Source organism: Notolabrus celidotus, chromosome 8 (assembly GCF_009762535.1).
Source record: "Notolabrus celidotus isolate fNotCel1 chromosome 8, fNotCel1.pri, whole genome shotgun sequence".
Lineage (NCBI taxonomy): Eukaryota > Metazoa > Chordata > Actinopteri > Labriformes > Labridae > Notolabrus > Notolabrus celidotus.
The window spans coordinates 28389884-28412047 of record NC_048279.1 but is presented as its reverse complement, the minus strand read 5'-3'; the positions used below and the strand labels follow the sequence as shown (position 1 = coordinate 28412047).

Genomic DNA, 22164 nt, shown 5'->3' with positions numbered 1-22164 from the left:
GTGGTCAGAAGACTGAAAATCACTCTGTGTAGTGCAGTCTATTTAACATTAGCATCTTTGTGGGGGCAAATAAGGTTATGTATTGGATCAGTCTGATGGCTGCCATGCCTGCTAATAATACCTTTAAGGCTGGAGCATTGGCATTTTTGGAAACTGGTAAAAGCTTTGAAACAAACTGAAAAACAGAAGGCATGAGGTTGCACAGCTAACTTGTTTTCACAGGTGAGTTTTAGTCTACAGTGTAAATATGTTATATTTAGACTCTTAGACTGTATATCTCCTCCGATCCTGACTTTCTTCTGTTAAACCCCTTTAGAATCCACAACAAACACTAGGGTCATGACATAGCAAATGGCACTTTCATAGGGGATGTGCGTTGAAGGTTTTGATGTGTTGAATCAAGTACATGAGGTCAGCAGGAGCACAAAACAGCTTCTGCTGCTGTATTCTGTTTACTGAATCATCCAAACAAGGAGTTTGTGGATTTCTGGGAGCTCAAGCGTTAAGAGTGCAGGTCTCCAGCTGAAGAGCCACAAGTCCAACCTTGTGTCATTGTCCTTGAAGAAGACGCTGAGCGCTTCTTGCACGCCCACCACAGACGGATTCTCTATACAACTTTAATGTTCTGTAATGAGAATTCTTTGCTCACTTCGACCCGCTCTATAGAGAGCGGAAACCAACCCTGCAGATAAAACCTTGACCTTTCTGCTTCCTTCCTCTGCAGATAATTACCCAATTGCTTTCTTTTAATCATAAACTCTTTATGAGCATGAGAACAGGGAAAATTGAGTCCAGTCATTGCCATAGAATCAAAGATTTCATGCTCTCCTCTTCTCAAGCACCATGTCCATGCACACTCACTATCACTTGTGAAAATACTCCATTTTGATTTGAAGTGTTTAAGCTGCAAAATTAAAAAGAAATGTAATTAAAGGAATGTGACTCAAGGTTAAAAAACACATCTTTAATGATGGTTATTTTAAGAATAATTTTGACTCAAAGTTCACATTGATTCAAAATACATGAATGAGTCAAAGCCACAAAAATGTATTTAATATTGTCACAGATATGCCAGTATTTACCCCAACAACAATACATGTCCATTTATACTTGTTTTTACCTCAGGATGCAGAACCTATGAGCTAGCTAACAAGCTAGAATCCTGTACTTCCATACCTTTTTTGATTTCCCTGTCCTCCACGCACGCACAAAAAAAATGTTTAAATTGGGTTTTTGAATGTGATTGGAAAATCTTTGTTGTCCCCAAGGGTCGATTTGGTTGACAGCATAAGTCCCCACAGGCATCATATCAGAACACAGGAAATACACATAATAAACAAACACAGTTTATAATTTAAATACATAACTCTCAAGGCTGATTTATACTTCTGCGTTGAATCAACGGCGTACCCTATGCCGGGGGTCCGCGTAGCTCCCGTACCTACGCCGTGGCCTACGCACGTAGCTGACGTGCACCTCCTCCAAAATGTAACTCCCCGTAGAGCCGACGCGGACCGCAAGCTCTGTGATTGGTCCGCTCGGCGGCTTTGTCTTTCCCGCATTTACAACACTTCCGGGATCCCGGACATCGGCCGCACATCGGCCGTGTATTTCATCTCCTCCTCTCTATTCTTCATGTAATCTTGTCTGTATGATAAACAGCAACATGTATCAGCTGTAGATTAACATAACACGCTCTGAAACTCTGTGGAAAAGTAAACAGAGATCGTAGAGGGACCGGAAGCAGGCGGCCGGCTATCAGAGAGACCGCACTGCCCTCAGGCGTTTCGGCAGAGAATTGCTGCACGACACAGACACACCGACGCACAAGTATGTGGTGCTCATGTCCGCGTCAGCCCCTGCTGCGTAGGGGAGACGCAGAAGTATAAATCAGCCTTCATGGATTACGTCATGCACAAGGTCCCACAGTCCTTACTCCTTGTGCAATGGTAACAAATTATTACAACTTGTTTAAGAAAAGAACAGCTGATGGAGCAAGATATCTGTTTGATTTGGTCCTTCTAGCATAAGAGAACCTCCCCTATACTCTGCATGAAGGAGGGTGAGGGTCCTCAAGGATGACCTTTGCCCTCTGAGAAGTTCTGCCTTGATAATCATGGCTAAAATCATTAAGTTTGATGATAGCAATCTCTTGCCAAGCGTGTTTTAAGTGCAGAGGCCAGCAGACTAACAGATCATTAATAAAGATAAGATGGACTCCATAAAAGATTATATGTTGTATGTTTTGTAATTAGATGTGTGTCAGAAGAGAGCTTCTATTTTAATGAAACACATAAATATGCTGATTTATGTGTGGTAGCTCTCTGCTGGCTGTTTTAGTGGAAGTGTAGTTATACCTGCATCATATCTACCTGAGCTATCATTGAATCTGCATTGTCTTTAATGTGTGTAAGCATATACAAAATGCTCCAGCATTATCAAGGGATGCAATAAGAGCAACAAGATGTTGTTAAGATTCTCTCAATGGAAACACAGATGTTTAGAACCTGAAAAAACACACACACATGCACACACGCACACACGCACACACACACACCTACACACACACACACACACACACACACACACACACACACACACACATACACACACATTCACACACACTAATAGTTTTTCTAGATAATGAAGTGTTCAGGTTCCTTCATGAGGTGGGAAATGCAGTTGGGGATGCATGTGTGAACATATTTGAAAGGGAAACACGGTATGCATCACATGAATTTACCTGCTCATGAGAGATAAAAAGAAAAAGAGCAGACTTGATGCATGGAGAGAAAGACCAAAAGCTTTTTCCCTCTATGTACAATTTCAGAACACTTAAGTGATTCTCAATCCCAGCATGCCTCAGCCTGCCACTGCCATGACAGATGCTCCAAAATTGAATATAGATTTCGGTGAGCAAGGCAGGCGTGCCTGATGAATCTCAATTTGCTGCTGTCCATATTTCATAGTCACCACTATGGATAGCTCAAGGGGAGGCAGTGAGAGCTCTGGCTGCACCTGCCAACTTGTCAGTTGGCTAGTGTCAGAAGATGATCTGTGCTTCATAAAAGCCCATATTTATCCCACACTAATTCATGCCCTACAACATTTCATCACCAAAATGTACATCCATAAGAAAGGGGAAGAAATAGACATTGAAAAGACATGCTTCATTTCACAACTGCAGTCATCCTAAGAGAAAAATATAGCCCACATGATGACAATTGCTCAGCAATAGAAGATTGTAGAAATCGTGTACAGTAGCTAGAGGGTGGAACAAATGTAGAGAGCTTCCCCAAGGGGGGTGGAGGTGCTTCGGCTGCTATGTACCTGGCTGTCTATTTATAGCTTGGTTTTGAAGTACTTATAAAATGGCACTGGATGCTTTTGTTGTGGAACACTGCTCTTTTTTTTGTGGATGGTTTCTGCATTTTGAAATGTTGCCTATTTGATCACTTCTTTGTGTCAGAGCCCGTTACTGCTTTGACTGAACCTTAAATGAAAATACTTGTATATTTGTAACCCAGTTTATGGCATAATGGGCACAGTTTCTCTAAGACTTAAGAATGTACTTTTTTCAGTATCTCTTTCTGTCGTGTGCAATTTACCTCACTGCATGTATGTTTACACCCTAAGAAACCCTTCCATGGAGCTTCACCTCTAAATAATCCCTCAGAGAGACTGCAGAAAGCAAGCCTACAAAGATCCTGCTAATGAGCAACCAGCCATGTAACAAAATGTTGCAGCACAGAATGTCATGAGAGCCATGCACATTATGCAACATTATTAGCCAAGAGAAATAGAACAAAGCATGAAACACTTTGCTGCATGTTGGGAATACAAAACTGCACAAGCTGTAAATAGCAGCTTAATTATCAGAGGTTTTTAGGTTTTAGTAGTTCTCAAACTCGCATCATAGTTATTTAATACATGCTTAACCTAAAGTAATAAGAAAGCACACAGCTTCTATAGGGAAATGGCCTCACAGTGAAGGATACTAAGTTGATGATTCAAGCTTGTGCAATAGACTAGTGGAGCAGCAACACAACATTTTGTGGGGTCTCAAATCAAAAAGAAAAATTATAACACAAATGACACAGTGAGAAAAATTGAGCTACAGTAACGTAAAGATCATTAATCAGACATTTTGTGTTACACTAACACATACTGGACTGGAGAGATGCCTGTTATGTAGCACACTGTCTTTTTTATATACTGTGTTAGCACCCACCATCATCTTGCACCTTCCTGCACACACTCAGCTCTTCATTACAAATTTACAAGCTATTTTGCACATATGCTGTTTTTATAATTATGCATTGTTTTTCATAATGTCATCCTATTCTATTTAAGGATTTCAATGCTTTTGAATATATTTTTACTTGTATAAATATTTTCTACTGTGCTTCTGCGCTCATTGTTGTTACACCAAAACACAGAGACAAATTCCTCCTTTGTGTGAAACCTACTTGACAGATAACCTGATTCAGATTTTTCGGAACACTACTTCAGAAATTGCTCTTTATTCATAACAAAGATAGATAGAATAATGAATTGCAGATGTAATTAACATTTCACAAATTATTTAATAAAAGTTTAACCATGCATGTTAACTGCAAATATGTTTAATCCCCGTATTTATTACTACATGCATCCTTGATTTAATCAGACAGAATAAAACAGTGATCTTCTCTTAAATTATAAATCTGGCAAAGCAACACCTTTAGACAACACACGCTTACATATTTAGATTAATACAGCTACCAGCCAAGCATACCTGGCGGCATTCTCAGTGAAAAAAAAGTGAAATAAAGTGAAGGCAAGGAACTTAAAAGGAAATCAATACAGAACCCTGAGACCTAAACTCACTTACACTCTTATTTCAATGAGTAAGATTCTGTGATATATAGTTAAGTTTAATGGCAATGGATGAATCAGCAGCCAGTATCTTAAGAGGGGAAATTTGTCCAATCAGTTATTTGTAATTTTGCATATAAGGCTTTAGTTACCCAAGCAGTAATTTAAGCCTTAGGGGCTAAGAGCACCATATTATGTGTTAACTTTATTGTCAGAGCGATATACGGTATCTTTAGAGCATTACTCATTACAACTCTTCCCTTAATTGTGAAGTTTATGATGCTGAAATAGAATCTAGTCCCTTAAAGTATCACTTTTAGGGTAATGCTTATAATGCAATGCAAGGCATGGAAAAAAAGACAGTGCATGTCTTTCAAAGTATGTAATACATATATAATGAGCTGTAGGAGTTAACATAAGTAGAAGGAAGAAGAACTGTATGCACGACATGCTAGGACACTCTGAGTCTTCTAGCTTTTTTCCTATGACTTCCATTGTACATGACAGACTGTATTTTTTTTTCTACTCTTAAAAAAACTCCTTTGGAGAGAAATGCATGATGCCACCAGGGGGTGCAGGAGACGGCAGAGCTTTCCAGTGTAATTAAACTAGACGTGCTACATGTGTCTGTGTGTTGCCGCATCTCATTAAGGGGAGGTGTGGGCCACTGAGCCGACTAAGGGGAACAGATAGGGAGCATGTGGTGGTGGAGTATCCCCCACCACAAACACCGCCGCCTGCCTTTTTCTTTTCCTTTCAGGTTTTGTGCTGAGGCCCCTGGAGCCAAGGCCCGTCAAAATGGTTCCACTTGATGCAAAGGCCCCCAGGAGCATGCTGTCAAAATGAACACAGAGCACACAATACAATATATGTGTTTGTAAATGGAGTGTAGGACATCAAGAAGAAGAGCAAATGCTCTCACATGAAGTGTTGGATTACAGCAAACTGAGAAAAGGGAATCTGTTACAATTCTCTGATGAACAATGTAAATGTCAGTGACGGGGTATTTGCACACTCATACATGCATGCATAGGGATCACTCTGCAATGAACTGTAGGTTCATGTAAAGGCAAGGCAAGGCAAGGCAAGGCAGCTTTATTTGTATAGCGCATTTCATACACGAGGGCAACTCAATGTGCTTTACATTAACACATTAAAAGCATTGGAGACATTCAGACAGGCATAAAAGAACATAATTAAAATGACAAATATGATAAAACAGAAAAGAAAAGGAAAATTAGAAATATATTAAAAATTACATTAAAATTTTAATTTAAAGTGGGTTAAAATAATCTAAGATAGGAAGGCAGTGGCAAATAAAAAAGTCTTAATCTTTGATTTAAAAGAGGTGAGAGTTGGAGCAGACCTACAGCTTTCAGGGAGTGTGTTCCAGATATATGGTGCATAATGACTAAACGCTGCTTCACCATGTTTCGTTCTGACTCTAGGAACTGAAAGCAGACCAGTACCTGATGACCTCAGAGGTCGAGGTGGTTCATAAAGTAGTAGCAGATCAGCAATGTATTTTGGGCCTAAACCATTCAGTGCTTTTTAAACCATCAGCAGGATTTTAAAGTCTATTCTCTGACAGACAGGAAGCCAGTGTAGAGATCTAAGAACTGGAGTAATGTGGTCTACTTTTTTGGTCCTTGTTAGGACTCGAGCAGCAGCATTTTGTAAAGACATATACTCAGCATGAATTTCACAGTTTGACTCTCTGTTTCCTGCTTTACTTCTATACTGCATTGCACATTTCATTAGAAAGGTTTCTGGTACTTAAACTACACAGCAGGAGGTCTTGTTCTTCATACACTCAGGGTCCAGCAGGTTGGACCCAGGAAGTGATGGAAGTAGACCTCTCAGCACGATAACATTCCATAATCGCATTTATTCAACGTGATACAATTGAACAATGATCTTGACATTACAGTTCTATAAGCCCATGTTACCATTAATCACATACTTCCTTGTATATCTCTATACCTGCCTGTTATCAGTCAAAGAAAAAAGCACCAAAGGTCGCTGAAGTTTTTCTTTTTTCTTTTTGAACAGCTTTAATAATCTTTTACACTAGAGCTGGAGTGGCTGAGTGGTTGTAAGAATAGTTCATTGTGTAGTGCAAACTGCTGTGTGTGGTCAAAAGCAGGTTGTGGACAACAGACCTGAAAAAATCCCACATATCCTTGAAACAATCCATCAAAGATTAATGTGAAGAGGTTTACCCAGAGGGCAGTTTGTTTTTACTGAACATCTGATGGGACTTGAAAGCTTTGTCAGAGTTCTTGAGCAGTTCAGCCCATGTTAGTGAAAACATACATTTTTTTGTTTATTCTTTTAACTCTGGAGTGTGTTTGGTAGAATGTACAGAAAATGAAGAAATTTGAAAGAACTGAGAAGAGAAAACATTAGCACAATAAATTATATAACAAAGGCTCAAAAACATCATCAACAACAATACATATTAAATAAGACCATAACTTTTGTGCTTAGAAGGGAAATATGAGTCGTATTTTAGTCCAAGGTTAAATTCCTGGTCCAGTTATTGTACTTTGAATATATATTTTTATTTTAAATGAAGAGAGAGAAGGAGACAGAAACAGGTAAGCAATAATGTATAGCCAACAGATGGTTATGTAAATTAGAATTTTAACAGAAGGCACACATACCGCCATTTCAAGGCGGGAAATGTATGCCTCTGTTACTCCTTGTCTGCAATGTGTAACGCATGGAGGCATAATGTTAGTGCCAAACAATGCTGTGTGTAAATGCTGTCTGAGTGTGTTTGTGTCTGTGGTGCTCCCTCTGTGTTTCCAAGACGTGCCTCTTGTGGTTCCACAATGCCATTGGACATCAATTTAACGTCATAATTATGGCATGCAATGTGTTAATACATAAGGTGTAATCATGGTGGAAGGCAGACAACAACCCTGGCATCACTTTCGCTTCTGAGAGTTTATTACCATTGTTAAAGGATTCTGGCCAAACAGAATCAAGTATTTAACACAGCCAGGTAATGACTGCAGTTAACATACATTATGTCAGTGGTTCTAGAAGCAGAAGTAACGTTAGGTGGCCCTCCACCAATAAGAGATTACCAGCATTGGGCTATGATGATGCTTCAAGAATGTCCTGGGCTTGAACCTGCTAACAGGCCGGGGTGATTCTGCTCAGAGTTTGCATGTCGTCTTTTATCCCAGCTAGGTGTTATTCGCCTTCCTCCCCACTTCAAAGACTGTTAGGTGAGCGATTATTCACACATCTGTCCAGGCTGAACTCTGCCTCACTCTCTGTGTCAGCTGGGACTAGGTGAAGCGTGGAGGGGGAGGAGTACAGATTGCTGGGTAGTTTTTGAACTCACAAGACAAGAAATAGGCTACCAATGTTTGGATGCAAGGATCCCATTATCACATTTTCAATGTAGAGGCCAATTGATTTTACAATAGCAGAGATCATAAACTTACTGTTAGCTGATGGCAAAATAAAAATAAAAATCCATATTTTTCTGCAGACCTTATAAACTTTGGATGGAATGACTGAGAGTTCATTCCAGCTGCTCTGTTGAGAAATCCATTTGCACAATTGTCTGTTGAGAAACATGCAGAAACATGACAGTCAAAAGCAACAGTTTGACCTTAAAAGTTCTGTCAAGTGAGCACATAAGTCACTTAGACTCCATATCCAGGCATAAGTATACTAAAGTAGCTGTCAAACTGAATCCTTTCTGAGAAGTAATATAATGACATAATGGAATTGGAAACATAACAGTGTGATTGATCTGTCGTCACCCTAACTGTCATGTTGTCAACACACCCACAGAACTCACATCTTTTGTTTCTTTCTTTATTGTGAGCCGGTTAGCAGAGCTTTTGTGATGCAAAAACATATGTCTCAGCTGCAAGGATCACTGTAATCACTTCTGTTATCTAACGATAATTACCCAAGTCCTTTAACACTGGATGCATTTAACAAAGAAAAATCGATGTGACAGGAGGCCAATGGATTCAAACTTCCATGTATAAACAGCTCTTCAGTTTTAACATGTGAAACCTTGTATATGTGGAGGAGTGGGAGTGATGGATGTAATTTAATGGTTGGCATGAACTTCCAGGAGAGCCTCACTCTTCACGTCTTCTACTCTCTTATTTTGACCTTCACTGGAGCAAACCAACTTCTTAAATGGCGTAATAATGTGATTAATTGCTTTCTTGTCATCAGGCCAGCTGAGTTTTACACTGTAAAGAAGTATAAATCAGGCGTGTATTTACAAGCAACAAAATGCTCACAATCTAAAAGGAACCTATAAAAGAGACCCAGCTGTGTAAAGTAATTGGTTTTGCTTTATTAGCTGTGTATCATTAGCTGAAAGGAAAGGCATTTGGATCAGGGGGATGAGTTATTTTTGCATGTTTGAAATTCCTCAGATAAACATTAATGCTGCAAAAACCATTGTAAAGGACTTTATTTGTCTGATGTAATGAAATTTAACTGAGAAATGTAGCTTCTCAAAGTTCTTCCTTGCCCTTTCTCATGTCAATATAATAAACGAACAGACTTTTAATAGCTTTTTTTTCCATCTTAAAAAATGGGCTGGGTCCTACACATTGGTGCAACCAATATGCCTGTATAAAATGCAGAGAGAGGTATTCTATTGTGTCATGGTATTTTACCCAGAAGGCAGCACTCAAAGAAGCAAGAAGAATAAATAGCGAGGCAGACCAGTCTAGTGGTGCCACTTTTTAACGCTTTTATTCCTCATTAGGTTATATTCATACATTTAAAGAAAACATTAAGTAAATAATCTTTGTTGAGTGCTGGTTTGATTGAAAAGACTCATGACATTAAGTGACCAGTGGAGGGGTTGCCACAAATCTCAAATTGGTCCCTGGCAGTTGGTCCATCCATAACTCACAACTATCAACCGTTCAACAAGCTGAGCTGGCAGGGTGGCCAACAGATGGTAGTAGAATGAGTTATACATCTGCATACAAACTGCATGTCGCTGAACCCCCTAAAGTCCCCCTCCAGCCCCCAAAAAGAGGACCGCGTCTTATGTACCTTACATTTTCTATTCTGCATTGTACAGTTATTATACCATCCCCTTGTATGTCTCACACTATTCTCCATACTAAAAATAAGCACCAATTATCTGGGTTTGGGCCGTGGCTGTGAAGAATGAATGCTGATGAAGCCCTGATGTCTATAACAGCGTCCAGGTGCTCCTGCATATTAAGAGCCTTTATGGTCACATAATTAGGCAGAGACGCTATTGTCTTGATTGGTGTGCATCTTGATTCCAGGTGGCGAATGGTGTGCTAATGTGTCTTTATGAATCAAGGCCAAGCTTATGGCAGGCAGGGGAATTGGTGACAATATTTCCAAAGCGGGATAAATAAGAGATTATCAATGATAGGTTATTCAATCATAATATGTGCAATGATATACTCTATTTCATTCTGAATCACAGCCCTTACTCTTTATTATATGGGCACAGTTTATGCACAGGCGTTTACTGTTAAAGCCATGGATTTACTGGCAGTGTTAAAACTGTTCATGTTTGTCCATTTTAGACCTTACACGTAACTGTAGTCATGGGAAAATAATCTTAACAAGTCTTATGCCTGGTTGAGATTTTAGTGCTTTTGGGCTAATTGTACTAATTAAGTTGACAATAAATCTATGACCTTGGTCAGCGTCAAAGTCCAGCTCAGGTTTTCTAGTCGACTAATCAGATCCTCGCCAATAATTGTACATATTGATGGTAAAGATTTAAGATCTGTATGGTAGCTTCATGTACCCTGGAGTGGGTTGGTAATGGCTTAACAAACAAAACTTGTGATGGTTTTTCCAAGCAATCATTGACATTCTAGGCCTTGATAATAATGCTAGTTAGCAATTAACTGTAGCATTGGATCTGAGAAATGTTCCCATATTTTTTGAAAAGAAAAGTAAAACTAGGAAGTCACTTTTCATGTAGAAGATGGCGCCTCATTTTTTAAAACATCATTCGTTGTACTCACTTCAAACATGGAGGGAAATGGAACTATGGTTGAAGGAACGAGGCCATTACTGATACACTAAAACCCCTGATATGAGTAGGACATGAATTCTGTGGTAGCACCTGTATTTTCTGGAAGTTTTTTTTTTTTAGGTAGTGCAATTAGAATGTGATTTTGGTGTGTAGATTTGATGTTTGTTCTACCGAGCTAGAAATATAGTTTGTCTATTCTGATTTTCAATTTTCCTCCAGACCTGAAGAACAATGAAACTAGGACTGTCAAACTTGACTGATTAATAATGAATTAACACAACATTATTTTATTTTAACATCACTAATTTTGTAGAAATAGGATTGTGAAAAGTTAACTATGGACAATCATGTGATTAATTGTGATTATAAAAAAAAACATTTTAGAGCCCCAAATGAAACCAATCCTATGTGTAGCAATAAGGGACTGATATTTTAGTTTTGATTAAGTTATCAATGGTAAAGATCGAATCTGATTACTGAATTGGTATAAATTTTTAACTCCTGTAGTCTAGAGCCTGACATATAGTCTGCATTCACGGTGGTACATTCTGTGGGGAGATGTCTAAATAGGGTACATCTTCCAAGCACCATGACTGTACAACATTGCGAGTCCATCTGGTCACCAATGGCGTCTATTGGCGCTGAACAAAAAGTCAGGAAGTCTCTGAATAATTACTGTACAAAATGTCAAGGCATTCCCTCCAATAGCCATCACTTCAACTATTCACCATCTCTTGGGTTGTTTACAATCCATATGAAATACCTCTTCGTATTTAACACTTTTGTCCAGTGGTATCAAATTTTGATTATGGTGTGAACTACATCAGGATAAAGGACTTCAGTTTATCAATCTGGAGTGTCAAAGACGTCCAGCTCATCTGTAATATCAAGGACAGACAGAAAGGGTAATATAAATTCAGTAAAATCTCCTTTTCACATCCCATCAATATTCTGCGGTCATTGTGAGGAAGTGGATTCAGGCTTAACGAGGAGATCCAACAGATAAATGATCAAAAAACAGCACAGCCATTGTCCTTGAACTATTAATGGTTTACTAATAGTGCAGGGTGTCAAGAGTGATTTTAACAAGAGTGTCCTGAGTCAAACTTTTTTTTAAATCTCTCTCTGTTGCCTTTGGACTTGGAGGAGATAACTGCCTCCTCTTTCTCTCCCGCTCGAGCTCTCATCAAGGCATTACCAACTCAGGCACGCCTTTTGCATAATCACCATCCTCTGTGTTTCCTGCTGCACTCCGGATAAGGGGACTCATTATAGTAGAGAGGGTAGACAGCAAGGGACCAGTGTACTTTGCGTAGGTCACACTGTTTGCTAGGAACTCAAAAGGATCAGAACTTCTGGTAAAAAGAAATCTTTGAAAAAAAATCTTAGCATGGACTTAGCATAATACTGACACTGTATGTAAGTTAAGTAGGATGCATATTATGACATTTGTTTCATGTGTTTGGAAGGCTCCGCACACAGCAAAGCTGTTTCTGACATGCTGTCACTCTTTCTATTGATTCCTTGTCTTTTCTATGTCTGTGTTATTTCCAAGCATTGTGTTTTCAAGATGTATGAAACTGTGATCCTTGTGTATTGATTCTCTTTGTGTTTCTAAGCTTAGCTCTTATTTTTCATTTCATTTTTACCACTTTCTGCTCTTCTCCTTTCAGATAAAACTCCGAAAGTAGGGACGACCACAACAAAAGAAGAGAGTGAGGAACAGGCCATGGCTGAGGGGATGATTGCTTCTCAAAGTGGTGAGCAGCAGACATTTACTGTCTCCTTGCTGTTTTGTTCCAGAGACCCCTGTATTCATTTTGGACAATTTATATTGCTTTTGCTTTGGTCCTGGTGTCTTTGTGGGAAAGACATGGACATATTGCTTAAGATAAAAAAGCCCTCTCTGTGGTCTCTGTTTGGCCAGGGGGAGATGATTATGTGACTCACTATCTGCAGCCATTTTGAGGTTTGGTTTGTTGCTCTCATGCAACTGTTTTTGCTCTTTTTATTCCTTCTGCTCATTTTTGCTGTCTTCATTTGTGGTGGTAAAAAAAGTCTCAAGATCCTACTAATGGATCTAAAGCAATGGTCTAAAGTGCCTCACGCAGGTACATTTAGAGAGACTCCAACCCCTTTGCCCATTAAAATGGTGCAAAATGTAGACACTAAGTAAGGTGCAAGCAAGGTTGTATTTTGTCCCTTTCTGTTCATTTGTATGTTTTGGCCAATCAAATAGATAAAAAAATAAGAGTGTTTGATTATAAAACAGTTTTTTTCCCCATGCCCCCTTGAAAAGCCAAATGCACTTGGATCTGGTGCATTTCTTTTTATATAACAGATTTTCTTTTAAAATGAGGGTCAGGGTCACTCAGGCCCAAGTAACTTTGGTCCCTGCTTGCATAGGTACTTAAAGTATGTTGGAAACTCACCGGTGTAGACGTATCTTTTGATCTAAATAATGCACACTTTGAATAGCCTGGAAACACTGTGCCATTGACACTTCACGTGTTTTTTATTTGGCAATTAGACAGTCACTCTCAGCTACCTCAAGATCAAAATGCACCAACAATATGTTTCACTTCCATGTGCACAAAGAAAGGCAGAAATACATGTGCTACTCACTAGTGTTACGTTGCGTTGTTTTGCGTTCCATTACGTTAGGCTGTGTGATGCATTAAGTGGTGTCATGTTGCATTGCATTGTGCTACATTGCACTGCATCATGCTGCACTGGGTTCAAAGCAGGGCACCCTTTAATGCATTATTGACTAGGGTCCTCCGATGAAGGGCCCTACTCTGAACATTATGTCATATGCCAGAGGAGGTGAATGATTTTTCTTGAAACACCTTCAGTTGCGTGACAGCGGACCTGAGCTCGTCTTTTAGCTTCAGTGACTCTATGCACTCGAGAGAGAGTCACAGTGTTGCATCATCTCTGACCTCTAACACAAAAATCATGGCTGGAAAAAGAGTTGATCATTCTTCAATGCAACCAATGCAAACAGGTCAAAACAACAGGATGTGTTCAGCCTCAGGTAAGGAGTTCACATTGTTGCCCTGTTTTTCACTGTCACACCTGGAGTATCCTTTAAATTTCCAATGAGCCCATGAACTCTTCACAGCTTCGAAAAGAAGCATCTATGAGACATAAATAATTGATGAGTATGGATTGCGAAGTACAGGAGGTGTATTTCTCCTAATATACTGCCCTTCCATTATAAAGGGTGGTCACTATGAGGGACTCTGCAGAGATTATTTATTAACTTGTGTCACAACTACTTCAGTACTGTTCCAGTTTCTGAGTGACATTTACCATTTTCCATGCATTCTAATAATTTCGAGGTACATGGATATTCTAGACCAAATAATCGACAGCATCGCCCATGTATAAAGACAGTATGATGAAATACAACTTTTGCAGAAGCGAATTACACTTGAGATCACCTGCTCTTTTCATTAAAACAGCCTGACCCTGGGAATTCAAGTGAAAGTTGATTACTCATTTATTTCATTTCTTAATGCCTCTTCAAATATTAAGGGAAAGGGAATAGTGGTTAAAAAGAAAAAGCCATTACAGATACTTTTCTGATATCATTAAACATCAATTATGCATCGGGGGTTGCAGCTGAATATGCAGATAGAGGTCTTATTGTTAGGGTATACAGTTGGGATTGGACTGTGCATGTGGATTTGGTGCTTGTTGCACCGTGCTTTAAAAATAGATAGCAGTCCTGTTCTTTTAAAGATATTTTGACAGTACACTGACTCAAAATACAGATTCTGGTGAATGCATAAGGAGCTTTAGTTGCAATTTTAATACGTCAGATATAATGTTATGTGCATGCTTTATGTCATCAGAACTGTATACCACACTGTTAAACAGCCAAGAACAAGGTAACCCCTTTCGGCATGTTTGTTTTGCAGGGCAATCTGACAGCAGATCCATCATTTCCAAAGCCTATCCCAGTATTCATGCAACAAAAAGATCCTTTTGACAAGAGTTTTAATTTCCCAATCAAACTCCAGATGACTTCACATGCCAGAGGCAGAGCTTCTGTCAGATTTTAGATTGCATGTGAGTGTGTAAATTTGTGTGAGTATATCACACACATACTCCTGTTTGTTTACCCAAACTTGAGTGCACGCATGACTGTGTAGGCAAGTGTGTCGTCTGCATCTGTGTTTTGGGGAGCGATAGAGATAGAAAAGCAACGGAGGTGATGTTGTGTGAAGAATCAGGAGGATGCAGACAGAAAGTGTCATTCCCTCAGTATCACCATTAAATCTTAATCTTCGGGCCCCTCGTGGGAGGAGCCAGCCGAGCATGGGATTGTGTTTTGCATCCAAATCAAGTTGTAGTGTTCCCTCAGAGAGAGCTGTATTGAGACCAAGTTTGATGTGTCTGTTCTAAACTTCACATATGTCTCTGGATGCACCGGCTGATCATCCAGCTGCTGTTGTTTGTTCTAAAGTCTTGTTAAGCTCAATTGCCTCTTAAACTGTAACATCTCTAATCAATTAAAAAAAAAAGGGCTTAAAAACAAAACTCCCAACTAAGTGTAGTTAAGACATCAACCACTGTGGAAGTTACAGCTGGTTGCATCATGGGGGCTGAGTTTTCACAGCAGTCAATATGCCAGCTTAAACCAGAGGTTGCAGTTACACATTATAAAGTTTCCTTTTATTCCCTCAACACATACTAATTGACAGTAACACCAAGTTAACTTTTTGATAGATGTCTACAATTCACTGTGTAAACGATGAAGCAAAACATTCGTCTTTGTTAAAATCCCAATCCCCTCCTAAAATAGGACAGTGTTTAAAATGTTGAAATACAGGTTTTGATGGTTTGCTAACCATTTAGACCTTAGAACATATCAAATGTTAAAATGTAAGAACTTTATTGTTCTACAAAAAATGTATGCTCATGTTAAATTTGACGATTGGATACACAGAGGGCAATCCAGAGAGGACGAGTCTCTCAGAAGTAAAGATGGGAAGAGGTTCACCACCCTGTGAGAGACTGCCCTAGCAAATAGTCCAGCCGTTTCAGAATAATGTTCCTTAGTGTAAAGCTGCAAAGAACTTTGGGTATTTAATAACAGTACACAATATAATTAAGAGATTCAGAGAATCTGGAGAATAATCTGTACAAAAGGGAAAATGTCAAAGGCTAATACTCGATGGCCATGATCGTTTGGCCCTGCATTAACACGACTCTTTTGGAATGGGGTGTCATAAGATGTAGATCCCAATGAGTTATTTGTTAAGGTTGCCAGTTTTAGAGTGATATTTTAAAGAAGCTGGCAAAGCATTTTTTTTTAGGCAACAGTGAAAACTAACTTTTTTTTATGGGATATGCACAAATTTTGCACCTCAATGACCGTGCAAGTATACTCAGGAGGCAGTTATTTTCAGTAATGCCTTCATAAAGACAAAATAATAACAAAAGTATTACATCAACTAATTCTAGTAGAGCTGCAGGCTGCTTGGCTGTCAGACTCTGATATGATTCTGCAGACATTGCTGAAGTATTCAGAACTATTTTGCCTAAGTATGCTCTGCTGTACTTGCACCACTTCCAAATTAGCCCTAGCATTGCTTTCTTAATTACATTTTCCATAGAAGGGATACATACCAGCATATATTGAATCAGGATCAGAATCAGAATCAGCTTTATTGGCCAGGTATGCTTGAACACACAAGGAATTTGACTTTGGTAAACTGTGCTCTCTTTGTACAAGGCATAAGAATAAGACCTACAAATAAAATAAAAATAAAAATAATAACAATAACATCAGCTATAAATACAAAATAACAACAAATAGGCATGACTAATATGTACAGGCTAAAATAATATGATAAAGTGTAGTGGTGAGTAGCAGTAATATGATAAAGTGCAGTGGTGAGTAGCAGAGGTAGTTTTTAAATTATAAAAATAGTAGTTAAATAATACAAAAAATACAAATATGGAATTCTGCTTGGAGAATTGTTGCATTGTATATTTACAGAGAGTATTTATCTCACAGGTATGACACTGTTATGGTTTAGTGTTCATCAAAGTGACAGCCTGTGGGAAGAAACTGTTCTTATGGCGGGTTGTTTTGGCGCACAGTGATCTGTAGCGCCTGCTGGAGGGGAGGAGTTTGAAGAATTTGTGTCCAGGGTGTGAGGGGTCAGTGGTGATGCTACCTGCCCGTTTCCTGGCCAGGGACCGGTACAAGTCCTGGATGGGGGATAGGTCGACACCTATGATTTTTTCTGCAGTCCTTATAGTCCGTTGCAGTCTGTGCAGATCCAAACCAGACAGTGATGGAGGTGCACAGAACAGACTGGATGATGGAGGTGTAGAACATGATCAGCAGCTCCTGGGGCAGGTTGAACTTCCTGAGCTGACGCAGGAATTACTGTACATCCTCTGCTGGGCCCTTTTTCTGATTATGTCTATGTGGGAGGTCCACCTCAGGTCCCGGGAGATAGTGGATCCCAGGAACCTGAAAGAGTCCACAGTAGACACAGTTCTGTTCAGGATGGTGGGGGGGGGGGCTTCTCCTGAAGTCCACTGTCATCTCTACCGTCTTGAGCGGGTTCAGCTCCAGATGGTTCTGACTACACCAGAGTGCCAGCTGTTCCACCTCCTGTCTGTAAGCAGACTCGTCTCCGTCCTGGATAAGACCGATGACGGTGGTGTCGTCTGCAAACTTCAGGAGTTTCACCGAGGGGTCCCCTGAGGTGCAGTCATTGGAGAGGGAGAAGAGCAGTGGGGAGAGAACACATCCCTGTGGGGCGCCAGTGCTGATGGTCCGGGTGCTGGATTTGGTGCTCCCCAGCCTCACCTGCTGTCTCCTGTCAGTCAGGAAGTTGGTGATCCACTGACAGATGGAAAACATGCACCTCAATACTAAATCTGTGATCAGCCTGTGTTTGCTTATAATATTTGCAAACATATATTCTAAGGGGCTCTGTTAAATTAGTATTGGTTCTTCTTATAATGTAGTCTATAATATAGCCGCTTACAGCCAAACATTCAGATGACTAGAAGCAGAGGGCAAATTATCAGGCTACCTAAAAACCCCTCTACAGATTTCATGCGGATGAAGATCCAATATCGACAGGACCTGTACAAAATCCAGCTTTGCAATCAGAGAACTTTAATAGCTAAGGGCACTGACTTTAAACTACCCAAAGACAAAATCGACACTATCTGGGTTCTTAATATTCAGACTGAATGCAGGGCACTTCACTCAGTAATTGAAAAAATAAAGAATGACTATAATGTCCTAGTGATAAGACTGCACTGGCCATCACAGAAAGATTGAATGAAACACATCCATCTCTCTTTTAGATGTATTTTGTACATATTCATGTACCCTCTGAGTTCCTTCTTACTTCACTACTTTCTCTTTTTTCTGGCAAATACTCTGTGTCTAAGAAATAGCAGTGTCCAGAAGTAAAAACACCACCTGGCCCTTATCTCAATGAGCTGTGCTTCCTCCACATCCTCTATCAGCAGGAAATGGCCCATACTTGTGCACCACCTTCCCATCTTCTCAGTAGGGAGAAGCAGTGAGCAGCAGTCAGGGCACGCAGCATTTCAAGATGCCTCGAGGGGTAACCCGCAAATTCTCACCTGACACACTTCATTCACTGCAAAGCGGCACAGAGAACTGTGACGGAGCTTCTAATTATGGTAAAATACAAAATAGAAGAGTTTATCCAGAGGGATTAGAGATGTTGCTGCTGACATTTGCACATGGGGGACATCAGTTTTATTTTTTCTCTTTTCAATGTTATTTGTTGTTGTTTTTTTCCCCCTAATGAAGATCTACATTGGTTGGATACTGTATTATTAGAAGTGGCTGCACACTTTCAGGTATGAATGGGAAAAATAATCTCTGTGAAAGAAGGAGGCTCTGTCAGCACACTGAGGTGTAATAGAAAGCCTGGCTGTTGTTTCAAAGGGAGAACACAGTAAGAGGACTGGTTTTGGAGAGGGGAGGCTGCTTACTGAAGAAAAACTACAGGGATAAAACCAGACAGGTTTCTCAACTCACTGCACCTTAGTTCTGATTCATTATGGATTTGAGTTGCTTCCCTTCCCGCCCCTGTCTTGTAGCTCCAGGAGAAGCTCCCTCTTGATTCTAGGACCACTGCAATTAATTTAATGATTCATGGCAGATCATATATAGAAAATATAGAAGAGCTATATGTGTGCTGTCTTTGATTGCTGTTATTATATTTCACAGAAATATCCATAAAAAGAAGAAGTTTCAATCATTGTCTCTTGAATAGATATTAAACATGCATTCCATTTTTTTTCCAATTTTAGTAAGACACATTTATGAGAAATGGAAAACACACAGCATTCATCTTGTCTATTATAATTCCTGTGCTGCCCACATGCCTCATTATTCTTGGTAATAGAGTCTCATCTCCACCAAGTCCATTGATTCATCATTAATTTCTCAGCCCTTCCTTCCAAACATATCATTTGAAGTCTGGCAGTTGCAATGCAAATGATGCCAAATGAGGCTGAGCTGTTGCTGTGCAGTTTTGCATTATCGTGGGTTCGACCGAGTATTTTGGGATTGTAATTTCTTAGCACAAAATGACATGAATGCTGCCTCAAACACAAACCACAGAACAGATTTATACGCCAGCAGTTCTGTTAACTCTTGACTAAAAGGCTGAACTTCTCCTGAACCTCGTAGTTCTGTAATGCTTTTTACGTTACAACCTATATCCCTTTTAAATAATGTATCAGTTCAGTATGCTGTAACCATATGCTGCTTTTAAACAAAGCAATTAGAAGACTATAACAACATGTAAGCTTCAAACTTGTTAGGTCAAATGGTTTGTTTTGTTGGCATTAGAAGATGCATCACTTAAATCTCTCTGTGCTGCATACAGTGGAGACAAGCTTTTAAACTTTGCAATTCATGAACAGACAAGAGAGAGCAGTTAATATTTATGTATGCGTGTAGCTCTTTTCGAAACACAAGTTATGATGTTTGCAAAAGCAGAATAAAAAGAACAAAGTAACAAAAGTAAAGTGGATAAATAATAACAGGATGTTGAGTTAAATCACATACATTGTGGAGCTAATATTGATAAAGAATGTACAATAAGTACTTATTCGATCCTACATGTCAAGTCAAAATGACACTATTTCATCATTCTCACACGGCAGCCTCAGTTTTTCCCCTCGAGTACCCTAATGTCAGCTGATTATGAGCCAGTAGTGCTGTTAGAGCATGTGTCACACTTCTCCGAGGGTTGATTCGCCACCTCATGAAAGAAACTCGTCATCTCTTATTGTTTAGTGTGGCTAACCTTCCATTATCCTTTGACACTGTCCTCAAAATACTATTATGGGCTGATTAGGGAAATGCCGGCAGTGATCGGAATTTTTGGCCTTGATTAGAAAATATTCACCCTTTTTGTCCCTGTCAAGAATGATCAAGAGGAGACAAGGTTTGCAAAGTGACTGAACGTGACTGGGAGCGCCACCATCATCATCTCTGTAACACATGCCTCCTCCCCCTCCTCCTCCTCCTCCTCCTCCTCTCTGAGAGAACATATTAACATGCTGCCACGCTGTCATCTCCAGTGCCCTACTTACACCAGATGGGCCTCATTCAGGTCTTTGACAAAAACACAGGCGTGAAGGGATCTTAAATGTCATTCTGGATGTCACCAGTCATAATTAAGAATGAGGGAGCAGAAGGACGTGTGCTTTTGTGTCCTGCTTGGATAGATTGTCTCATACCAGGAGGATCGCAAGTTGAATTACCAAACCTCTAATGGAGCCATGCCAAAAGACAGATTTGTATTTATAGTTGGGCATCATTATTGTGTCCTCACTGACTCTAGTCATAAAAACATTGAAACTTAAAACAGTATACACAACAAATCAAACCATAACCCTGAAAGGATCAAGTGCACAACAACAACTTGAATCATTAAATATGTATTTCCAGTTATTATTTTCCGGTAAGGTTCATCCTTTTTCTAACTTTCGAAGCCCTCGGAACTCAATCAATACATTTTATTGTGTAGCACTAAATCATGCATACAGTTATCTGAAGAAACTTTGCAGAAGAGCAGATCTGACACACTTTGTCTAAAACTCTGCATAAGGAAAACATTTATTTCCTTGTTGTTATACCATGCCTTGTGATTTTTTTCAACACCTGAATCCATATGACCTCATCTGGTTACTTAAGTCAATAAAATAATAAATGAATGGGTTGATATTGTTAAATGAGGGCTGTTATGTTATTATTTTTTGACTGGTCTGCTGCCAGTAGCCACCCATTTAGCAAGCAGTAGTTACCTTCTTCTATTCAGTTTCACCCACAGGTCTGTGGTGATTCAAACACTCCAAAATAATGCTTTTTATAATGCCAGCTTTTGTGATGTGGTTGCCCGCTGACATCAGTCTGATTAGCTGCACCTGTATGCTTAGCACGCAGTCTAAGGTCAAACTGAATCTCCATTTGATAGAGTGCATATTACTTATCAAATTAGCATCTGGGAATTGTTTAAAGTGAAATTTAAAGAGAGCCATTCAGAGGGGCAATGGTCTTGTTTTTTTCCATCACAGCAGGAGTGGCTAAAACAGTGTGAAAATAGCATGTGATCGGTGTGTATGTGTGGTCAGAGGCTACAGTCCTCGTCGCCGGGGTCACCGGTCCGATTCCCGGCTGGTCGACCATTGCCTGCATGTCTTCTCCCACTCTCTACTCCCCACATTTCCTGTCTCTCTTCAGCTGTCCTATAAAATAAAGGCAAAAGGCCAAAAATATAACTTAAAAAAAAAGAAAATAGCATGTGATTTCAAAAGAATTAACTGGTTAATTTTGGACATGAATTTCTATTAACACAGTAACACTGACAGAACTATTCAAAAATACATAAATAACTGGACACCCAAAATATGTTGATCCCAAACTATTATGGATTTAGAGGCATGCCATTCTTTTTGAACATTGCAGAACTTATTTATCTGGTGCAATTTTTAATGTTTGAGACAGAATCATTTTTTGTCTACAGAGAAGCTTTTAATGGTTTTACATTTAGTGAAAAGGTAGGTATTTGATCTCATTTCAATCTGTTATAAGTAGTAATATTCACATGCTTCATATTTCTAAAATCTCAACAAGATTCTGGAAGTTATTGTCTCGCAAATAAAAACTGTCTTTGTTTCAGATCAATTTATACAGGACAATGCACTCAAGCACCTCGCACAGCCCAGTCATGTCCCACGAGTTCCAC

General features: G+C 39.5%; 1 protein-coding gene across 7 annotated transcripts in view; it reads left to right on the top strand.

Moving 5' to 3' along the window:
- Window positions 1-22164, top strand: part of lingo2 (leucine rich repeat and Ig domain containing 2) — a 257875-nt gene that overhangs the window by 140783 nt on the left and 94928 nt on the right. For all 7 annotated transcript variants that reach the window (XR_004632019.1, XM_034689163.1, XM_034689165.1 and 4 more), the window contains one exon: window positions 12559-12645. The gene's annotated coding sequence lies outside the window, so the exon portion shown is untranslated. The remainder of the gene's footprint in view (window positions 1-12558; window positions 12646-22164) is intronic.